Source organism: Marmota monax, unplaced genomic scaffold (assembly GCF_021218885.2).
Source record: "Marmota monax isolate L192 unplaced genomic scaffold, Marmota_monax_Labrador192_F-V1.1 WCK01_AAM20220418_F8-fsc00071, whole genome shotgun sequence".
Classification (NCBI taxonomy): Eukaryota; Metazoa; Chordata; class Mammalia; order Rodentia; family Sciuridae; genus Marmota; species Marmota monax.
In genome coordinates, this window is record NW_026695217.1 from 3,880,552 (window position 1) to 3,904,617 (window position 24,066).

Consider the following 24,066-nt stretch of genomic DNA (forward strand, 5'->3'; position numbering starts at 1 on the left):
TATAATATTAAATCTAACAATAAGGCACAGAAGACAAAATGATCTCAGGAAAATTATGAAATATACAGGAATATCAAAAATAAGAACCGCTAAGTACAAAATAGCTAAGTACAAAATTTCTCTGAGAAATGTAACAATAAGTGGAAAACTAATATACCTGGGATTTGATGCACTGTGATCACATACCACAGGGATGCATTTTCTTTGCAAAATGTGTCTATTTGGTCAAATAAATTAGTTGGAAAAACCAAGAAAATTTTTGAAATGATATCATGAGTGGGAAATCTGCCACCCTAGATAATAAGTCATATTGATAAAGAAGAGTCGAATAAATTGATGCCAAAAATTATAGGAAGAGAAAGTGTATAAACAGACGTTCAAAATGTGATAAAGGAGCATCTGAAGCCAGTGCTAGGTTGGATCATTGCTTTTGTCAAGCTAAGTCAATAGAATGAATAATTTAATAGTTCAAGTCCGTCCCCTCTTATCATTTACTCAGCTATATTATGAATAGACTAAATATTTACATGCAAAGAGAAACCGTAACATACTAGAAGGAAATACAAGGAAGTTGGGCAAATATTTTCAAGCATGAAGTCAAAGGTAGAAAATGTTAATATGTGGATCCAACTCCTCTGAGTTCAAAAGGAAGTTGGCAGAGTTTTGACACATATGATTCAAAAGTGTGTTTAAAATTGAGGACAAAAGTCTGTATAACTAAATTAAATTGTTCTGTTGCTTAGTATGTAAAGATATAAAATCTTTCATATGAAAGTTGAAAGGAAAGTGACCACAACACTCGGAGCAACCAAAAGATCTTTATTGCAGCAGTGCAACAAAGAGAAAGGAAAGAAGGAAAGAGAGAGAGAGAAAAGAGAAGAGATGAACAGGGAGAGAGCAAGAGCAAGAGAGAGACAGAGAGCGCGCGTAAGAAAGATAAAGAGCAAGAGAGAGAGAGCAAGAGAGAGAGGGAGAGCAAGAGGGGGGCCTGGCAGGAGGGAGTTTTTATAGCCCAAATCTAATGGGGCCTCTGGGTCTGCAAGCTGCCTTGTTGGCCCAAGGGGGGTTGAGTGCTCAGCCTTAAGCGGGACTTGACACAAACAGGTGATAAAGGACCAGATAGAGGGGGGTTTGAGTGCGTGGGCTATCTTGCAGCCAACATCTGTTCAGCCTGCCCTGCAGACAACACAGTTCAGCCTGCTCTGCACCCAACATTCCTCCCTTTTTGTTTTTCTAAGTGACACAGGGGAAGGCATAAAGTCCTCTAGCTTCTTCCTGCTTAATGGTGGGCGGCGTTAGACCTAGAAGGGGAAGTGGAGGAATGTTCGGGGAACAAGTCTGAGAACACCAGGGCAGCCAGAAATAACACTCAGTGGCTACAGACAACTACTGTGGTAGGGGTAAAGTCCATAAAAGTTCCTTGAAGCCACAAGTCCTCGATGGCAGCAAACCAGTCCTAGATGGAGGAGATTCTTGGTGTCAGCCACTGGTCCTGTAGCAGGGACTCTAGGAAGTATTGGAGGTGGCTTGGTTGAATAAGGGTGACAGACCGCTTGCAGCCAGTGGAAGGGCAATCGCCTTGACCCATAAACTGAGAGTGGGTGGTGTCATCCTGGTGTCATGTCACATTGATGTAGAAGCAGTATCTGTGGTTTGAGATAAAAACTTGAGAGAATAATGATTAGTAAAAGAAGAAGAGGGTTGGCAAGAAATTTTGAGTTTGGTGGGCATGGTGGAAGTCCAGGACTGGACATTTGGAACAAGTGCCTTTTTAAGGTGGGAGACATGGTGGTACCAGGGGGAGTTTAGGTTTGATGCTTCCTTGTGGGAATACTGTAGAGCAGACAGAATAAGCAGAGTGGACATGCTGGAGAGTAGTTCTCATTCCTAGGAAGTGAAAGAGGGGTTGTGAAAATTGGAAAAAGGGTTAGAGAGGGTTTTAGATGGGCACAGAGTCTCTGGAGCCAGAGGAGTTGGTCATGAGTCGTAGGTGTCCATCTTGGGCATCAGGGCTGGTAGTCTTAAAGAAGTAGTTGATTGACCAGCTTGTTGGTGAATTTGTGTATCTGATCTTGCATGAACTTCTGTAGGCAATTTAATAGACATGGTCCTATTAGGAGAAACATAGAGAGGACTAATAGGGGTCCTGTGAGGGGGAGGAGCCAAGGCCATACTTGACTGAACATTTCCCATGGAGCCTGTTGGCTTAGTTGCTGTCTCCTCTTTTCTAGCTGTTCTTGTCCTTCATTACTCCCAGGAATGACTGGTTTTGGCTTAACTGGTTTTGGTAGGTGTTTAAGACCAAGTTGGTCAAAATTGACTTTGTTTCTATCTATTGTTAAGAGTCATCCGAGTTCCCATAGGGGTCGCTCCTGGGGGAACCTGAGAGTAGCTTCTTAGTTCTGTTAGTGCCATTTGCGCTAGGATGGGTCCAGGTCTTGCTTGACCATGTGGCTTCCCTTGGAAGCATCAGGGATGTCTCCTGTCTCCAATGACCCTCCTATTCACAGCAAATGCACTGATTGGCTTTTCATTCTCCAGTGGTCTCATTAATCTCCCTGATCAGGAGGTTATGTGGCCCAGAGTTGCAAAGCTCTTTAGAGAAGTTCCCTGTTCCCTGGATTCAGACTGACTCAGAGGGCCAGAGCCAAATATTGGTTTTCTTGGCCATTTTAGTTTAACTTTAAGTCTTGATCATAAACATCCAGCAAAGTCAGTTTCACCCTAAATTAAGAGTATTGGGCTTTAGCTGAAGTCTGGCCTACTTTGGAGTCATTCTGACATGTAGTAAGATGGGAAGCACAGCCTTATCTCAGGTAAGGCTAAGATTTATAAATCTTAGGTAAAGTGTTCTAGTATTGAAGCTGATCTCTTTTTTTTAATATTATTTTATAAAGTTTATATATATTATTGCTTGATGTCACATGAATACTAGGTAATACAGTATATTACATTTAAATTGTACCCAGTGTATAGAACTTTATATTAATCTTATTGATAACGGGTCCAGTTATAAAACATTAAATGATATAAATAAATCTCCAATATGTTATTTTTATAAGCCTAAAATAACCATGCAACCTTTTGGAGAACAACAGCTTGATATAATTTTTTTTTAAAGCTTCTATCTTAATGACATATACCTGGAAAATATGAGCACATTTAATATACAAAGAAGAGTAATAGTACCACAATTATTATTGATGTTTTTATATTAGTCAAGTTTAGCTTTTAGAGAAATAACATATTACAATATTGCAAAATAACAGTTGTTGTTTAACCATAGTTGTATATACAGACCTTCTTTAGCACTTACTTAAACCCTCTTATTTACTTAACAGACTCTCTTATCCAGAAACACATTTTCCTTCTATTAAATCCATACCTAGAACCTTCTAATTTCTCTTTCCTATTTCTTAACTCTTTCTTTTTTTACATTTTTAAATAATCCTTGTAAATTTCTGAATTTAGGCAAATTATTCCATTTTAATAAGAGATATTTTGTTATTTGCAGCACACAATTAATCACATCTGTTGACCATTTCATGAAAACATGAACAATGTTTAAGTATATAGAATTATACTGTTGTAGGAACAGACAAGGCAAGGCACCTAAGATAGCACTGAAGATAGGGAAACAGTTTTATTTGGTTGCAACCGGATTCAGAGGGCACTGCTTCTGTTGTAATCAATTAATCCCCTGAACCCCAAGTTTAGGTTGTTTCAGAATTTTGTACCCAACATGTAAGGGAAGGGGCTCAGAAGTTCACAGTCTGCAGAAGTTCACAAAAAGCAGTTTTTTTTTTTCCCTCTGTTCTGGGCAAGTTAACCCTTCAAGGACACTTGGGAGGGGGAGAGCTTTTTCTTCCCTTTCTCTCCTCTTCCCCCCACCCTCCCCACCCCTGCCAGCTGTTACCATGGAGCCCAGTTGGTAACTTCCTTATCTTAGACATGTAGCCTTCTCTGTGAAGCCCCAGCTCAAGGCCAGAGGCCTTGTTTACATATTTTGTGAAAAACTAGTAAGGGGGTGTCCAGCTTTTCAAGTGCTGATTTTTCCAGCCAGTGACCAAGTAAAACAGGGCAACAGGAAAATAGGAAGTTTATCTACATTGAACTTTTTGTAGAGATTTTTTTTTGCTGAAAGTCCTAAAATCAGCCATGGTGAAGATTTCTGGAGAAGGTCAGTTAAGCCTTTTCTGTGGGCCTGGGTAAGGAGGGGAAGACGGGAAGGTGGGGCTGAGAGCAGCTCGGTGGATCTGAGAATGAGGAAGGAGTGATGTAAAAGAATAGGATTTTCCCTAGCAAGGAAAACTTGAGCAGTAGAACAGGTAGAGCAGAGGGGAGGATGGGAGTGAATATCCCAAAAAAGCCTGTAAGGGACAATTCTTAGTAACCTGTTTTCAGTGATGACAAAGCAACTTTAAAGGCCATTTTCACCAGATCTCTGATAGGGGTCCAAGGGCTCTCCTCAGCTTGTTTGAGCTTTGGGTTAGTTGGTAAGAGGACCTGGTGGCACCTGGTGTGGGCGCTGACAGAAGAAGAGAGGAGTGAGTGGGTGAAGGGATTCCTTCAGTACCTGCTACCTCAGAAAAGAGGCAATGTTTTGAGGAAAGACGGTTGTTTAGGTTTTTGATCTAGTGAGTGGAGAGGAGAAGTCAGGTTGTTCAGGTGGGGGAGACAGTGGAGGGGCTGGGGCAGAAGGTTGAGGGTGAGGACCTATTTGAGCCGGGCGATAGGGTGGAAATTCATCAGTAGGGTCAAAAGTAGTGGATGAGTCCGGAGGAGGAGGAGATTGGGGATCAGTGGTTGTGGGTGTTGGTTTGCAAGCTAGAAGAATTTGCAGAGGTCTGCAAGAGGTGCAGAGAGCACAAGCAAGAAGAAAGCTTTGATATAGCAGCTTTTTACCCATTTTTTCGAATGCTCACAGTAATTGTAGCGATCCCTTAGAATGGAGGGATCCAGGGACCCAAAAGGGGGGCCATCTGCTTTGGTTGTCTAAGGGATAAGTGGGCCAGGCCTGGGTGCTATATTTGATCAATTTTGGGGGTTTGATGTCTGGTGTCAAGGAGAGGGTTTTGAGGTTATCCAAGAGGCATTTTAGGGGAGACTCGATGGCAGAGAGGACACATTACCCATGTCGCAAAGTAGTATAAGGAGGAGGGAAGAGGATGCAAACGTAGTGTAGGGGAGAAGGAAGGAGACGCAACCGTAGTATAAGAGAGAAGGAGGAAACTGATTTATTGGCAAAAGGGGCGTCCCTGCTAGAGCCAAAAATCAGGAGTGCCTTAGTGGCAGGTTCGAGCTGCAGAGATTGGTCGTCACCGAATCCTGACAGTCGAAGCTCTCGTCCTGGACGGAGCTGGAGCCGTGGGAGACCTTGGCCAAGGCTTTTCTTTTCGGGACCCCTCCTGGAGAGGCCGGAGACTCGCAGGGCCGGAAAAAGAGAGACAGGGGAAGAGGGAGGAAGGGGAGGGTAAGTGTCTGAGGACTAGGATTTTAGGAGAGCCACCAAGATGGTGAAGGTCTGGGTGGACTGTGATGTTCAGTTCTCTGTTATGTGTCCCTGGAGGTTACACAGTCCTTTGAGGGAGACCTACAAAGCCTATGCTGGTAACTAACAGCTGGGAAGGGAAGGGAATAATTTTGAACCCAGGAATCTATTCTGCCCTAGGAAGGAGTCCCTGAGGGCCACCGTAGCCTTGAAGGCTGTGGTGGGGTGTTTTCCTCCCCGCAGGTGGGCAAAGAGGTTTGCCAGACAATCAACGGCCAAATCCTCCTGACACCACCATTGGGTTTAGGACTCCAGGGAGGGGAAACTCACCAATCGAAGGTCGGTGGTGGATGGAGTTCTGGCAGTCGAGAAAATGGGTTCAGGCCTCGGTTCAGGCCATCCGGTGAGTGGCACTTCCGAAGGAAGAGGGACCCAAAAGTGGGTTTTAACCCTCTCCCGGGTTTCGGCACCAATGAAAGGAAAGTGACCACAACACTCGGAGCAACCAAAAGATCTTTATTGCAGCAGTGCAACAAAGAGAAAGGAAAGAAGGAAAGAGAGAGAGAGAAAAGAGAAGAGATGAACAGGGAGAGAGCAAGAGCAAGAGAGAGACAGAGAGCGCGCGTAAGAAAGATAAAGAGCAAGAGAGAGAGGGCAAGAGAGAGAGGGAGAGCAAGAGGGGGGCCTGGCAGGAGGGAGTTTTTATAGCCCAAATCTAATGGGGCCTCTGGGTCTGCAAGCTGCCTTGTTGGCCCAAGGGGGGTTGAGTGCTCAGCCTTAAGCGGGTGACTTCAGACTGAACAAACAGGTGATAAAGGACCAGATAGAGGGGGGTTTGAGTGCGTGGGCTATCTTGCAGCCAACATCTGTTCAGCCTGCCCTGCAGACAACACAGTTCAGCCTGCTCCGCACCCAACAAAAGTAGTATATAAAAATTATAACTAGATTGGCATGGGCTATTCAAAATTAATAAAATATGATTTAAAAATCTGAATACATTTTAGCAGAAATGAATAATATAGATAACCATCTATATTGTGGAGATAGTGGGAAATCCTATACACATAGCACACACAGAGAATGGTATTATCTGGTCATTTTGATAACAAAAGTCAAACACTTGTGCAGCAGATGACATTTGAGATTTGAATGCCACTTTCTGTCTAGTAATGAGTGCAGGAAGAGATACCATAAAAGATTTTACAACTTTAGCTCTCTTTCTACTTAAAAGTAGCCAGGGTTTCATTTCCATAACACGAATATAGTAATATATTCCTTGATGCATTGAATTTATCGACATTGAAATAAACTGGCATTCTATAAAAAAAGAAAAATCTACCAAATTGTATATATTTAGTTTCCCATTTATGAACAATAAATAAATAGAGAAAATGGAATCTATGCAAAAGTTATCTTTGAGTGATGGGATTCTAGGACCTTTAGGCTACAATGCACATGTTATAATTATGTAATTATAAGAATATAAAATATAAATGAAATATATGTAAAGTAGAAACTGTAATTTTTCCACCATTGAGTAGTACCTCTTACTGAACAAAGAAAGTCATGAACATTTCTTTATTGGATAAATTCTCCTTACTGAGTACCTGCTCAAGCTTCTTCTAGAGCCTCACTGCTAAGTGCTTCCAGGTGGGATAGCATCCTTTCTTTTCTGATGTACATCCTATTGACCTGTAAGTGGTCCTTTTCTTTAGGTTCTGGTGTCCCCATACTTTACAGCCCAAGTGCTGTGAACCCCAGCATATTAGCTTCCAGAGAGAGTGTGAGTTTCTCTGTTCAGTTATATCCCACTTCCTGTCTCCTTAGCATCTTGTCATTGCCTTGAACTCTTGCTTGCTCTCTCTTCTGACACTAATAGATATAGTGCTGACCTCATTTTTCAGCTAGCACATTAAAAAAAAAAAACAAATAACCACCTCACAGCAAAGAACTTGGAGATCCTGCAACAGAGGGATTAGCAGGCAATGAATTGTTCAGACAGACAGAAAGATATTGGGTAATTATGACCTCATTATCATTTAAAATACCTCCTCTCCCTGGTGAAAAAATAACATGTTGCAGGTTCATAGAAGTTGTATTATGTCTAAAATGCAAATTGCAATTCTGTTCATATTATATGGAAATAAAGTGAAGCACCAAGTGGTGTGGTCATAAAGTCTTTATTTGCACATTAAATTTGTTTTAAGGAGTAAAGTACGAAGCCATCCAGCTATAGTGAAACTTCTAAACTAGTTTCAATATAACATGAATCTAATTAAAGTTTTTATTGTATGTGAATTTGATTTTCAAAAAATATATGTATTTTGACTTTCAACTATATAATAATGTATTTGTCAATTGTTACTTAATAAAATTCAGACTACCTAATAATACTTTTATGAACTTCCTGGTATACGGCTGGTAATGTGGTTCATTAAGTATTTTTATGCAGAATATGTTTCTATGTAAGTAAATTAATCACAGTGACGTTAGATAAAGTAATTTTTCAAGAATTTGTAAGATTTAAATAATAGCTGCAATTGTTTTCATAACAATATAGGAAGAAAATTTTAAAAATAAAATGTTTCTTGAAAATTGGAACAGATGAAATAGGATTTAGAATTTTCAGCTAGAAAAAAATAAACTCAGGGTAGACTAACAAGAGGAATTCAGTTTCTTAACTGTGTTGGGCAAATTCTCTTTGATTTCCCACTAGTAAAATAAAAGAGTTGCAGCATGAGCCATCACCAGAATGCTTGCTGATATTTTTCCCTTTTAATGAACTCTTTTGATTTGAATTGCCTCAAAGTTGGGGTGGGGAGGATATTGGATTAAGCACCTTTTACAGCTTTCTGTGTCTACTTCCTTAAGGATGCTTGTTTACTTTTCTGGAATGGGTATCAAAGGAGGAAGTCTGACTTAAAAAAAAATGTATCGAGCAATCCCATCACAACACACAGTCGCCTGACTTTGCTTTGGAGTTTAACCATGCAACATAAAAGGTCATGATCTTAAAAATCCCCCAGTCCTTAATTAGCCAACTGTGGACTCTAGATACTAACCATTCAACAAGAAACAACCATCAAATTTAAACTCCTAGACCAGTGGTTATTAGGTCTTAATGTTTTGTCCTATTAACTTTATTTATTTTCTGTGTTTTTTTTTTTGGGGGGGTTATTGGGGATTTAACCCAGGGGTGCTTCACCCCTCAGTTATATCCCCAGTCCATTTTTATCTTTTATTTTTGAGACAAGCTTTTGCTAAGTTGCTGAGCATCTTACTAAATTGCTGAGGCTGGCCTTAAATTCATGATCCTCCTGCTTCAGCCTCTTGAGTTGCTGGTTTGACAGGCACATGCCACTGCACTCAGCTTTTGTTCAATTAATTTTAGATGACTCGACAGTGGAAATATTTTTGACAATGCAAGCAATTATATTAAGAAATCTAGTTTGGAATAATATAATTGTGAAGACAAAATTGTGACTGTTAATTAAAGTTGATGTTGAGGTGATTTAATTTAGGAACACTTAATGAATTATTTGGTTGCTTTAACTTGAAAATTTTTTGTTACATATTTTATTTACTTACCTTAAATAGTCCTACTTCTGAAACAAATTATATCTAGTTAATGGACATTCATAAGGAAGTTGGTACTTAAATATTTGTTTGATTTTTATCTTTAACTAGTCAGTCTAAATTAAATGAATGAAAAGAAAATCTTCATGTCTCTTGCAGAAATGACCAAAATAATTTCCAATTACTTATATTTAGTGTCAACCAGATTTTATGTGCTCATCAGATAATAATAATATGCACACAACATGAAAATCTCTCCTCCTTTTCTACAGATTTGAACTGCTTGTTGTTGATGGTGAACAGATAATAAGAAAAACTATATTTCAGTCTCAAGATTGCATATCATATTGTAATTTAGCAAATTCATCATTTGAGTTCTTTGAACCACCCACACCTTTGAGAGTAAAACAAAAGACTTTAATTGGGTTAGAAAAATTATGTTTATTTATTTATTTTCTCTTTTAAAATAGTGCATTATATTTATACATAATATTTGAGTTCATTTTTATGTAATTATACAAGTATAAAATAAAATTTCTCCAATTCGGTTCCCAGTACTTTTCCTTTCCCTCCCCTCCTTCCTCTCCGTGTCCTTTCTTCTATTCTACTGCTATTTCTTCTATTTATTTTAAATTACTACATTATGGATGTACCTAAGGGTAAAATTCACTGGTATATTCATATATGTGCATAGAAAACTTTGGCCAGATTCATCCCACAGTTCCTCCCTTTTCCCATAACTTCTCCCTTCACCTCAATCCCCTTCCTCCCTTCTATTTTCATGGAATCCCCACCACACACACTTTTCTATTCCCCCTATTTTGGCCTAGCTTTTGCATATGAAGGAAAACATTTAAACCTTGAAATTCAGGGTCTGGCTTATTTCAATGAACACGATATTCTCCAGTTCCATCCATTTACCAATAAATGCCATAATTTAATTCTTCTTTATGGCTGAGTAAAACTCCACTCTGTATATCAATGACATTTTCTTTATCCATTAATCTGTTGATGGGCACCTGGGCTGGTTTCCTAACTTGGCTATTGTAAATTGTTCTGCTATAAGCATGGATGTGCCTATATCATTATAGTATGCTGAGTTTAGATCTTCTGGATAAATACCAAGGAGTGTGACAGCTGGGTCATATGTTGGTTCCATTCCTAGTTTTATGAAATCTCCATACTGGTGAGTGCAGGATCTGGATCATAGTCTTTGATTGTCCTGTGGCTGCGGAGTACCTGCAAACACTAGGAATTTCCTATACAAAATGTATGGATCACAATTGCCCAGTTGCTGTGGTGACCCCCTGTTCATGAAGGCTCTGTGCAAAGAAGGGAAGCTGTGTCAGTCTTGGCCTAGATCTCAGACACCAATTTCCAGGGATAGAGAATTCTGAGCATAGCAAGATAACTGCAGTGTTTTGCCAGTGCTGTAAGCTCCAAGCCTGCCTGCTTAATAGAAACTTTGGATAATGGGCTTCCTGGGTGCTCCTGGAATCTCCTTGCATTGCACCAGTGGAATAGCTACAAAAATGTTTCCAGTCCTATAACTATCTAGTACATAGAAAACAATGCCTCTTTGGTCTTTAACTTCCTGATTATAAGGTCCTATATAATAAGCATGCTGGGCCAGCTCTGTGTCACTGCTTCTCAGAGATCATTGTCGCCCCTGATTCCAGCTTTCCTTCTGAGTGTTTATGTGGTTTTCTTAATCCCGCGTCACCCATCAGCTGCATCTGAATTAACAGCTGGGTAGGTTGTGGCACCACACTGCTTTCCAGAGGGATTGTATTAGTGTGCAGTCCTACCAACAATGTACAAGTGTACATTTCCCCCCACATCCTCACCAGCAATTATTTTTATTTGTGTTTTTAACCATTGCTATTATGACTTGAGTAAGATGAAATCTTACTGTAGTTTTGATTTTGATCTGCATTTCTCTGATTTCAAGGAATGTTGAACAATTTTTCTTATATTTTTTGGCCAGTTGGGTTCCTTGTTTGAGAAGTATCTCTTTAGTTTTTGCCTATTTGTTAATTGCATTATTTAGGTGTTTTTTTTTTTTTTTTTTGGTGATGTGTTTTGAGTTCCTCACATATTGTGGATATTAATGGTGGAGATCTCACATTAGGCTCTTTTGTTCTCTTATTTCCTTTGCTGTGAAGAAGCTTTTGGATTTGAAGCCATCCCACTTATTGATTCTTGATATTATTTGTTGAGCTTTAAAGAGTCTTTTTTAAGGAATTTGGTGACTGCTCTAATACGTTGGATTGTTGGGCTTATATATTTCTTTAAGTAATCATAAAATTTCTGGTCTAATTACTAAGTTTGTGATCCATTTGAGTTGACCCTTGTTGAGGGTGAGAATTTCATTCTTCCACATATGAAAATGCAGTTTTCCAGCACAATCTGTTAAAAAGGCTGTCTTTTCTCCAATGTATTTTTCTGGCAACTTCATCAAGTATCGGATGACTGTATCTATGAGAGTTGTCTCTGTGGCTGATATTGTATTCCATTGGCCTTCCTGTCTATGTTGATGCTAGTGCCATGCTGTTTTTGTTACTAGAGCTCTGTAGCATCATTTCAGGTCTGGAATTGTTCTGTCTCCAGCTTTGCTCTTCTTGCTCATGATGGCTTTGGCTATTCTGAATCTCTTATTCTTCCAAATGAATTTAGAACTGTTTTTCCTAGTTCTGTGATGAATTTTATTGATATTTTGATGGGGATTGCACTGAATCTGTGTAGTGCTTTTGGTAGTATGGTAATTTGATAATATTAATCCTGCCTACTCAAAAACATGGGAGGTCTTCCTTCTTCTTAGGTCTTCTTCAATTTCCTTCAACATTCTATAGAAATTCTATTTACTATACGAGCTCATAAACACATCATTTTTATTATTATTCAAATAGTCTACAATCCTGTTGATAAAATAAAATTATAATCATTTTCTATTTTTAACTTGGCCCTTTCTTTACTTGTTTTCATAACTTTCTTCCCATTCAATGTGCCTGGTCAGTTTTTGAGACATTCCATGGCTTTTCCTTTAAGTTCTGCATGTAATTAGTCAATAATTCTGTGCTTGCATAATGTCTAAGGGGTATAACCTACTCCTGTCCTCTCAACACATAAACACATAACCTACTCCCATCCTCTCAACACATAAACACATAACCTACTCCCATCCTCTCAACACTTTGACTCTTAGGAAGAGTCAAAGTAGCAGGAGCATAAGTCACACCACTGATACCTGGCGTCATGGTGAGAAGCCCTGAACCTTGCCTCAGCTCATTAAGAGCGGAGTTTTTTGTGGCTGCTTGCTGTGAACTTCGAGGAACTGTGCTAGGAACTTGAAATTCAGGAATTCTTGAAATTCCACAGCAGCATCATGGTCATGAGCAGGATCATTTTTAGTCCTCAACTTTCCTGCTCTGGTTGCTGGGCGATCACGCCCCTGAGTATCATTTCTATGAGATCATGAAAGAACAGTGAGTCACTAAACAGCACAAACCTTTCTGTCCTTTTCCAATGGGGCCCATCCATGCTGCCTCCCCTCCCTCTGTCCTCGTCCCTCCCTCTCACCCCTCCTATCCTGTCCCTCTCCTCCTCATCTTTATTCCAGTGATTCTGAGTATCTGTGCCCTTTGATTCTCTGATGTGTCATGTATCTGCCTTTTTTCTCACCAAATTAAGTTTTCTTCCTGTCATCTAATGAGAGGGAACATTAAGTTTTGTTTTGCAGTGTGCAATGGAGCTTTGCCCTCATAGATATTCTCCCAACATTTTCCTCCTATTTTTATGAAAATAAAAAATGAATAATTTGAATTCTAGGCCAGATTGTATGATTAGCTATGGATTATTTATTTGTTTGAGTATTCTTTCAATCTGCATTTATGAGCACCTCGTATTTTCTCAGCACACTACTGGTGTGTGCACTGGAGATTCAATAATGCAAAAAAACTAAAACAAACCCTTCAGACATCAGCTTCCCCACAAGGCTTATAGACTTTGCTCCAACCATCCTGTGAGCTGAGATCAAGTGTATGATGAAAGGATCTGGTGAAGGACATTCCCCAGACCTGGGAACCAGCTTTCCTGAAGAAGTGGCTTCTGCACCCAGATCTGGGTCAGTAGTCAAGAAGAACTTTCCAGGAAGTGGGAAAGACTTTTCATTTCCTATATCCATAGCTTCTCTTGCAAAGTACATTTGAGCAACACTTTTTGATCTCTTGGGTTGCAAGTCAGTGATTTAAAGGTAGCACGACTATTTAAACATACCTTCAACTTAAACATAACTTCTTCCCTCTCAAGTTCCAGCTCTAAAATTTCTACCACTCCACTCTGTGGATTACACACACACACACACACACACACACACACACATCCATGGAGATGCTTCTAGGGAAAAGGCAAAGGGTTAACAAGATTAGCAGGTAATGATGCAAAACAAATTACTGCTCCCCAACTGTGTTCTGTGTTCCACTGTTTTACATTAAGAAGGATGACTAGGTGAGGGAAAGATATTACAGTGTTTTATTGAGAATGAATTCTCTTCTGAGAGTAATAGATATGACAGTTTTCATAGCAACTAATAACTATCCCTTGTTACATTACAAGGTGTACCTGTCACTTGTGTGTGATCTTTGTATCTTTGCTGATTGAATTAGCCAGGGATCGAAGCTTTATCTCCACACGTTCTCCCCTGGGGATGCTATAACTTTAAGTTGGAAACCTCAAAATTGCCCTCCATTTTTGCCCTGACAACATTCTCCTGGGAAACTGCATTTATAAGCTTAATATAAATGGGGTCACATTCCACTCCTTAATCCATATTTCTTTGGAAATGCAAAAAGAGAACACCATAGGGCCATTTTCTTCCCCCAAATCTCACCATCTCAGCTTCCCAACAAAGCAAAGCTTTGCTAAGGTCCAACCCATATGGACTGGGAGCTTGTGTTCAGTCCTTGTGGTGAGTGGGGCCACCCAGGTTTAAGCTCCTCCTGGAGCCAACACACATCTCTCTCTTCCTATTTCACTTTAAATGTTTGACAAGCAAAGTCCTGCAGGGTCACAGAGAGATGGTTCTTGTCCTACACCAAAGTGGCGGACACGAGGAAGCCTTGCCAGGAGCTCTTTGTTTTATCAAGGCTCCTGTAAATTCAAGATCCAAAATATTGAACTTACCTTTCTGCTTGTTTGTCCCCTTGTCCCTGGTTTTTGCTTTCCTGATGGCCCTGGTTTTTGTTTTCCTGTCAGATCTGGTCCTCTGAAAGAAGCTATTTGTAAGGTAGCCATCCACAACAGTTTGTGCGGTACCCTCCACATCAATAACAACAAAAACTTTTCATCATAAAACCTTTCTTACCCTTAAATAGTATTTACCTAGGTTTATATAAATAAAATATACAAAGTGATGTGAAAAATTAAGACAATTCCTTTCAGATAAAAAGTTGAGTTTTGAAAGACAATTTAAGAAATAGGCAAGTTCTGATGAAAAACGAACGTATTATAAAGGATACAGTCTTTGACAATACACAGATCTGGATGCAAAGATTTCTGTCACTTATGGGTTTGATGACTTACAAGCAATTTCTAGAATATTCTTGAAGCCTCAATGCCTCATATTTAAAAGGAGCATAATGTTAACTTCTGAGTGCCCTATGGTAGAGAAGATTAAAGGCTTTCGCTTGTAAAAATCACAGCGGCTCTCTCTGGCCCTTGTTAACATCACTTCTTTAGGCTGTGGTTGGTTTGTGCTGCTGTGATCCCACTGTTTTCCCCGAAAGCCTCAGATTGAGCTGTAGCTGTTGCCTCTACTTTCTAATTAGTGTCTGGCCTGTGACTTCAAAAGCCTTTTGCCCAATGGCATCTCAGGTCATGTGAAGGCTAATCAAGTAAAATGAGTGATAGGCTGAAGAGGAGAGAACATGGAACAAAGGAACAGGTCAAAACCACAATAAATAAACCAACCATGAGTCCCTCAGTCATGCCCCATTCTATTGAGTGGAGTCTGCCCATCTCAGACCACAGAACTTGGTCCAATTGAAATATTTCTCTTAGCAAGCTGCATTCATCCTGGGTACTTGGACCCAAAAAGGATATACAACTTGTAATATGTGAATTATGATCTCCTAGATGTGAGTTATCCTTATGGGAAGAGCTTTCTAAAACAGTATGGGGGCTGGGATTGTGGCTCAGTGGTAGAGAGCTTGTCTCACACATGTGAGGCACTGGGTTGGATCCTCAGCACCATATAAAAAAATACATAATAAATAAGGTTAATAAGAAGAAGAACAGTATATATGTGAGCTCTAAGCTCATTTTGAAAGGATGTTTGGCAACGTAAGTGGAAACTAAACTCTTGGTTAAATTAGAGAAAATATTTCCTTTTTATTTCATACCTGTATCTGTTAGAGTTCGGTAAGAGATATGGATGGGTTAAGCGCGGCAAGGTGGCACAGGCCTGTAATCCCTGTGGCTCCGGATGCTGTGGCAGGAGGATCACAATTTCAGAGCCAGCCTTGGTAACTTAGGGAGGGCCTAAGCAACTCAGTGAGACTCTGTCTCTAAATAAGACATTAAAAAGGGCTGGGGATGTGTCTCAGGGGTTAAGCGCCCTTGGATTCAATTCCTAGTACAAAAAAAAAAAAAGAATAAAAGATTTAGTACAGGGTTGAATTTAGAAGAAGTTGGGGCACGGTGGGTGGACCAGAGGTTTCCCCAGTGGGGGACGGGATAACACAGGGGGCAAGGGAAGAGATTTGTGAAGAGCTGTTTCCTTTCTGCACCTGACATATGCAAGACAGGAAGATGCCAGGCAGCAGGAAGGGGGAAAGCAAGAGCAAATGGGGATTTGCAAAGGCAGAGAGGGAATCAACGAAGGTCAGACACCCAGCAGGACAGGTGGGAACCCTGTGTGTCTCCCTGTGGCTAACCCGGACCACATGGTGAGCCTGTGAAGAACTTCTGAGTGCCAGCCTTGTCCAGAAAGGTTAAGAAGAACAGTGGGAGGGAGGGAGCTGGAGCCCAGGGCCATCCCCTGTCACCCCGTGGGCCAGCCCATTGGCTGCATTCTGGGCAGTTTCTCCTGCAGAGCAGAAGGGCTGCTGCTCCCTCAGCCTAGGAGCTTCTGATCACTCTCTGTGTTCAGCCCTAACCTGCTCACAGGGAAAGGGATCCCGGTGAAATCAACACGGCCTAGTGCCACATCATGCCTTAAAGAGGAAGTGAGTGAATCTGCCAAATTTACTACAGTGAATGGAACAAATCCATTAAAAGATAGATCTCTCCTAAGAGCTGTATTCAGTGAATCTTATACACATTGTAATTTCCTAAAAAAAAGTATATATATATATATATATATATATATATATATAAATGGTCACCTAGATTTCTCTTGCCATCTCAGGTCAGAAACCTCCAGAATCCCAGATGGCTCCATCTCTCAGTGAGGCTCAGAGTGAACTCTGAAATACTGTGCGGCTGGAGAAGCGGGCGGCCCAGAGTCTCTGAGCTTGGTGTTTGCATGTGATCTTAGCTAACGCCGTGGTGGGTTTCCTCGTCTATCCCTTGAGTCTTTCAGATGGCTGCTGGCTGTTCCCTGTCTCTCACACCAGCTGCCCTGTGGCCACTCCTCGGCCCAGAGCTCCTGTGTCCTTCCCATTCTCCCATTTAAAATAGCTCTCTGCTCTCACCATCTCCAAGTTCCTGGTCAGACCTTTTGTGCCTAACCAAACCTCCAGCTCTCATGGGAAGAAACACGCTCTTACTCCTTCAGTGTCTGGGCTTCACACGTTACACAGTCAGAAGGATGTGCTCTTGACAGGGCTGGGAAAAGATGGATGAAGTCTGCCTTCCACAAATGTACTAGCTTTATCCTCCCTGTCCTCCCCTCCCCTCCCCTCTCCTCCTCTTCCTCCTCCTCTTCTCCTTTCTCTTTTTCTATTACGTATTGACAAATTGTAGTACATATATTTATAAAGTACAAAGTGATGTTATGGGTTTTTAAATATAATATGGAATGATCAAATCAAGCCAAACAATCTATTCATCACTCAAACATTTGATATCTGTCATGAGAACATTTGAGATCCACACTCCCCAAAAGGTTAAAATGTATGGTTCTCAACTTTGTTAACTGAATTTACCACACTGTACAGCAGATCTAAAAGAAAAGAAAAGAAAATGACAATAAACACTTTATTCCTCCTGTCTCACTGAGACTTAGCTCCCTTGATTATCACCTCCTGTTCACTGCAAGCCCAGCCTCTGGTGGCCATCATTCTCCTTCTGCCTGAGATCAAATGTTTCAGATTCTACCTATAGGAAAAATATGCAGTATTTGTCTTTCTGTTTCATGACTTATTTCATTTAGAATAATGTTCTCTAATTCAATCCATATTGTTGCAAATGACAGAATCATGTTCCTTTTAAAAACTGTATAATATTCCCTTGGGTATATAGACCACATTTTCTTTATCCATTCATCTTCTGATGGAATCTTTAATTTGTTCTTTAGCTTGTTCATTGTGAATGTGAACGCAGGCATAAGACATCTTCAACATACTGATTTCAGATATTTTAGGTAAACACCCAGGAGTGAGATCCTGGTGGTTTGTTAGTAAATACACTTGCTTTCTGCTTTAGTCTGGGCTTGCTTGCTGCTTTGCAAGTAATTTACAATCCTTCACCAGAGTATCAGCATTGATGGGGATGATTATACTCTTCTGATAACATCATGACTATCTTGAGTTTTCGAACTCTGCCTTCTGGTTTTCTTTTTGATTTCCATTCTTGCCTATGATCCTACATTGATACAGAGCAAGTGTTAGTTGTCACACTTATTCTTTTGCATTTGTTTCATATAGTAATTGTATGTAACTGAAGTATTGATTTCCTAGGAGGAAATTGCATTTCTAATGAGTAGCTGCATTTCTCCATGTTACAAGTGTTTCTTGGTATTTGATATTGCTATTGCAATTCTTTCATATATAGAGTGATGCACACATATTTTTCAGGTTTTGCTCAAATTACTTGTGTTAATTTGCTTTTCATTGCTATCACAGGATGTCAGAAGCAGACTACATATGAAGGAAGTCTGTTTTGCTCCAGTTTGGTGGCTGAGAGTCCAAACAGCATAGTGCTGGCCCTGGTGAGCCCCATAACATGGCTAGGAAGGGTCACATCTCAAAACAGGAAGGTGGAGGGAGAGCTGAGGCCCCACCTCTTATGTGTCCCCTCACCTCCCAAGACCAACACCTTGGGAAACAAGACTCCAACACATGGCACTAGTGAGGCAAACCAATCATTTCCAAACCATGATTTAGTCAGTAGTGTGGGGAAATTAGGCATTTAGGAAGAATATCTATTATAAAAAATAAAACTAAAAGTATTCCATTATTTTATGTAATACTCAAATTTGAGTGGACAGTAGTACTATTCCCTCTTATGAAGTCCTTTGAATGTCATTTTTAGAGTTTTATATAATTTTCTCACATTTCCAGCTATTCAAGAATGGAAGAAGAGTTAAAAGTTAAAGCTGTGTTATAACCCTAATAAAACCAACAAATTCTTGACCAGGGTTGATTCCACACCATTCACTTCCACACTGCCCATTCTAGTAGCTACAACACTTATAAATTAACACTGCAGGTACTAATTACTGTGTGGTTTCATTAATTTGTTTAGCACAACCCCAAAAGGGGAGAGAAACTGTCCATATTAGTATTAATCTGGCAATATAGAAAAAGAAAACGTTTGACATTAAAATTTACTGCAAAATAATTAATAATTCATCTAGTACATTACATATATTTTAAAAAGAGTCTTCTTTAGAATATCATAAAGCCAAAACAGGCATGCTTAAAATGGAATTTCAGAGCATAAAAAACTGTGTACTTTATACATTTTTAAGGTAACCAATCCTATAGTTCAGAAAAAAATATTCCTCTGAAGAGAGACTAAAGAATTTCCCTAAAGCAGTTGTAATCAGGGACACTGAAAAGAAATATAAAATCTCTAACATGAGCAATTCTTCCAGTTTTAATTAAATTGACCTTAACAGTGCTGATATGTTTCTGTCTTTAAGTTGAGGAGGATTTAATGTGTACATCTTTATAGTAATGGCTTCTTGTGAATAACATTTTCAAGTTCTCATGTGCCTACTTGACTTAAATGTCTTTCTATTTAGGGCACATGCTATTTTACTTTGTTCATTTTCCCTCTTGCTTGGCTCTTATTACCACAAGAGTTTAGAATCTCAGCATTGTACGAAAATATGTTAATGTAAATTAAATAGCAGAGCACATGAAGATGTCTGTTCAGATAATTTTCTGAAATTCCCATCTTGCTCTTGATGCAATAACAACTACTCCTATGCTAGTCACCTTGCCATCACTACTTAACTGTATTTCCATCTAGGCTCATTGCTATGGAGGGTCCAGTCCATGACTGGGTGTCCCTGTTACTTTGGGGCCGCCATAATGGTGGGAGTGTGTAGTGAGGCAAAACTGCCCAAATCATGGTTAGGCAACAAAAGAGGGGAAGAGGATGGGACCAGGATCCCTCAATCCCCTTCAAGGATACTCCTCCAATGACCTGAAGGTGTCCCCCAGGTCCCCACCTCTTGAAGGGTCCACCACTGACCAACCGTGCCTCTCTAGGGAGCAAGCTTCGACCACAGTGTTCTGGTGATGTGTGTACTGTAGGAACCATCAACACTAATGCTCAAAATGTAAGGCCTTGTGTCCACTATGGGTCTCTCCCACTTACACCTGGGAGTCCCTACAGAGGTGTTGCATGTCCTTCTGGACAGACCTACTCCTGGGCTTCCATTGCCACCTTCAAATTTGCTTCCCACGTCTGCCTGCAGTGTCCTCAGTGGGAAGCATGGCTATTTAGGCCCAGGCTCTCCCTATGCATTGTCAAGTCCAACCTGCACTGTGGCATTCTTTACATCTAAATAATAACAATACAAAGAAACAAGTAATTCAGGAAATTTCAGCCAACAGGTATCAATAAGATAAAACCTAGCTCCAAATGGAGTCAATTTGATATCTTACCAAATAGCATTAAAAAATATATATGTATGTGTGTGTATATATGTATGTGTGTATGTATACACACAAACACACACACAAATATATATATATATATATATATATATATATATATATATGTATATATTTGTGTGTGTGTTTGTATGTGTGTGTGCCTACACAAATAGACACAGATACCTTATCTATATGCATCCGTGTCACCTTATGTGAGTGCTGCTGGTATCTTTAAGCTCTTTCCATCCTGCATCAGTCTTGCTTTCTCTGGGTTCATATGCTAAACTTCTGGAGCATGTGTGTGTGTGAGAAGGGGTTTTCACGCATGTATTTAAATTGTGAAGCCAGCAGTGACATTATGTCATAGTGTTTAGAAAATAGAAGAAGATAAATAAGATATTTATAGGCCCCCTCTAGAAGAAAATCCTTAGGATCCCCAAGAAGAACTAAAGAATGAGCTAGATTAACATGCTGGTTTTTACAAACCATGTAGGAACAAAACCAAAATGAAACAGAAAGTATGCATCGTAATGAAGTTGATGATATTGTGTACACTAAAAGGCGAGATAGGCTTATAAACTCCTCAGGTAAGGAACAATCTAGAACAGTCAGCCAGAAAGAGTAGATTAGTTGACAAAATCTGATGGTTCCTCTTTTATACAGACAACTAGAAACAGTTGTGCTTACAAGTGAATAAAATATAATTATCAAGCTAAAGGTGCATTGGTAGAGATTTAATTTTTTTATTTTATCTTAAATAGACAATTGATAATTGCATGTATTTCTGAGATACGAATCGATGCTATGATGCATGAATATAATGTTGAAAAACTAAATCAAGATATGAATATATCCATCACCAGCTGTGATTTAGGAAGTGGAGAGTGGGGAGATTCATTATGGCATAGAAGCAAAAATTGAACTCATACTATTGCTTATTTTAATCTAAATAATAAAGATTATGATTTATAATATTCAAATACATTTAATTTACAGATGGACACAGCCCTCTATCCTAGTCTGAACAGCAAGTGGTCACTTGTATATTTTAATAGGTGATTCATGCCTCATTCATTCCTCTGTTTGACAAGCATTATGTTATATGTGCCCAACTCAAGCTAGCAACAGATAATATTATCTAGTCTCAACTCATTTAATAGTCACATATAAAAATCCACAAATTTTTCTCACACATAGAGGGCTATAATGAACCCTAGAACCAGTTTGCAAATATTATTAACAGTATTTCTAAACCTTTGTGACTTGTTACTACCATTAGTTAAAAACTTAGCATGTAAATTAAATGATGAACATGCACTACTATGTCAATACCTTATGAAATGAAGATATAAAATGAATTCTAAAGGAATGATGAAAATTTTTAAATGTCTTTCTAATTGTACTGCCTTTTGCAATTTTATTCACTCACATCTTAAGGACCCAATGTTCATCATTAAGAGTAATGGTTGCACTATCTCTCACCATGCACAAAACTCAACTCAAAGTGGATCAAGGACCAAAGAATTAGACCAGGGACCCTGCACCTAATAGAAGAAAGATTAAGACCAAATCATCATTTTGGATTAGGCCTCAAGTTCCTTATTAAGATTCCTGTAGCACAAGAAATAATATCAAGAATCAATAAGTGGGATGGATTCAAACTAAAATGCCTCTTTTCAGCAAAGAAAACAATTAATAATGTGAAGAGAGACCCCACAGAGTGGGAGGACATCTTTACTACATTCAGATAGAGCACTAATTTCCAGGATATACAAAGAACTCAAAAAACTTAACACCAATAAAACAAATAACCCAATTAATAAATGTGCAAAGTAACTGAACAGACACTTCACAGAAGAAGATATACAATTGATCAACAAATATATAAAATAATGTTCAACATCTAGCAATTAGAGAAATGCATATCAAAACTACTCTAAGATTTCATCTCATTCTAGTCGAATGACAGTTATCAAGAATACAAGCAACAATAAATATTGGTGAGGATGTGGGGAAAAAGGTACACTCATACATTTCTAGTGGCACTGCAAATTGGTACAATCACTTTGGGAAGCAGTATGGAGATTCATCAGAAAATTGAAAACTTGGAATGGTATACCATTTGACCCAGATATCCCACTCCTTGGTCTATACCCAAAGGACTTAAATCAGCATAATACAGTGATGATAGTGATGCAGTCATCTCAATGTTTATAGCAGCTCAATTCCCAGTAGCTAACCTGTGAATCCAACCTATATGCCCTTCAATAGATGAATGGATAAAAAATGGTGGTATATATACACAATGGAATATTACTCAGCATTAAGAGAAAATAAAATTATGTCATTTGCAAGTAAATGAATGGAGTTGGAGAATATCACCCTAAGCAAATTAAGTCAATCCCAAAAAAACAAAGGCCAAATGTTCTTTATGATAAATGGATGCTGATCCATAATGGAGCAGGGGAGCATGGGAAGAAGGGAGGAACTTTGGAATGGGCAAATGGAGGGGGTATAGGGGTGGGGACAGAGGAGTAAGTTAAGATGGTGGAATAAGATGGGCATACACCATTTGTACACATATGACTGCACAAATGGTGCAACTCTGCATTGTGTACAACCAGAGAAATGAAACGTTGTGATCCATTTTGTGTACAATAAAATGAACTGCATTCTGCTCTCATGCATAACAAGGTAGGGCATGATGTAACATGGGACATGTAGCATCAGAAAAGAGGAAACTTAACTTGCTGGCTTCTACCCGCTTCCCAGTCCTGGAGCCACATGTGGCTAAGAGAGCACCTAGCGATTAGCCAGAAGGCATTGCCATGGGTTGTGATGAAGAATCAGACCACCTCTAGGATAGGCTCAGAACCCTTCTGCCCTCAGGGACAGCTCCTGTCTCCCATTACTGCCTGTAGGATAGGTGTAGATGTAAATTCTCCCCACCTTGCTGACCTTTACCCTGATTGGCTCCTGTACATTATATTAACTGTGTGTGTTTTCTCATTAAAGGAGATCCTGCTTTGACTGTTCTTCCTGGCGCGTCTGATTGTCCTCCAGCGAGGGAGGGCTGGGGGCTGGCGGCCAGTTAACCTTTACCTTTCTTGGTTCATCCTGGTTGGGGCGTGCTCCCCCAAACTCTCCCACAGGTCAGGAGGGAACAGGGGGCTAAAAACCCTGACATAACTAGAAAAATTTTTTAAAAATTACATCATGAGCGAGGGCTAGACGAACATTGTGTGCTTCAAAAAAGCAAAAAAAAAAAAAATTGAGTAGTGTTTGCAAATCAAAATATCAGTATCATCCTGTGCTGTGTGTATGACGGTCCCTTGAGATTAAAAGAGCACCAGGCAACTCCTGTTGCTGGTGATGCCCGAGTGGTCATGAGGCGTAGTGGAAGGCACCACTCCTATATTTGGTATGCGGGTGTCAACAGACTTTCTGTGCTGTCTGTTGTGTCTAAGTAGAGCACCATAAGAAATGACACAGAGACCATAAGAGCTGACATGGATATGAAGGCCTAGGTTTCCTGCACATGCTGACTTATGTTCCTGTTCAATTAGAACCTCAGTGCGTTTTCCTCCTACAAGCCTGGGAGGAGTCTCGGATCAGTGCTTACACCCTAAGCAGGTCTCTGTTATTGTCATAGTGTTCAGTGCATGGCACATTTAGAGAAAATATGGTGCAGGCCCTATTGTGAAGTGTTCTTTAATTAATGCATCATTATGTAATCCACCGAGCTTTTAAATCTCACTCTTCAAATGTCTGACACCTATAACAGCTGCTAGATGAGCTAGTTGTAGTGACTTTATATATCTGCTTAAATCAAATTGCAATTCATAATTCTCTACCAAAATCACAGGGTCCACACTCCGGCCTTTATTTTGTAATTCCTGCTCTGATGTAACATTTTAGCCTCGCCTTTCATTAAAACACTCCCTGCCTTCC

At 39.7% G+C, this 24,066-nt stretch overlaps 1 long non-coding RNA gene across 1 annotated transcript; it reads right to left on the bottom strand.

Moving 5' to 3' along the window:
* Positions 1 to 799: 799 nt before the first annotated feature.
* Positions 800 to 6,216, bottom strand: LOC131423729 (uncharacterized). Its single transcript, XR_009225648.1, has 2 exons — positions 5,822 to 6,216; positions 800 to 2,110 (listed from the first exon to the last, which is right to left on the bottom strand). It is a non-coding gene; the product is annotated as an uncharacterized LOC131423729 (long non-coding RNA).
* Between the last annotated feature and the right edge of the window lie 17,850 nt (positions 6,217 to 24,066).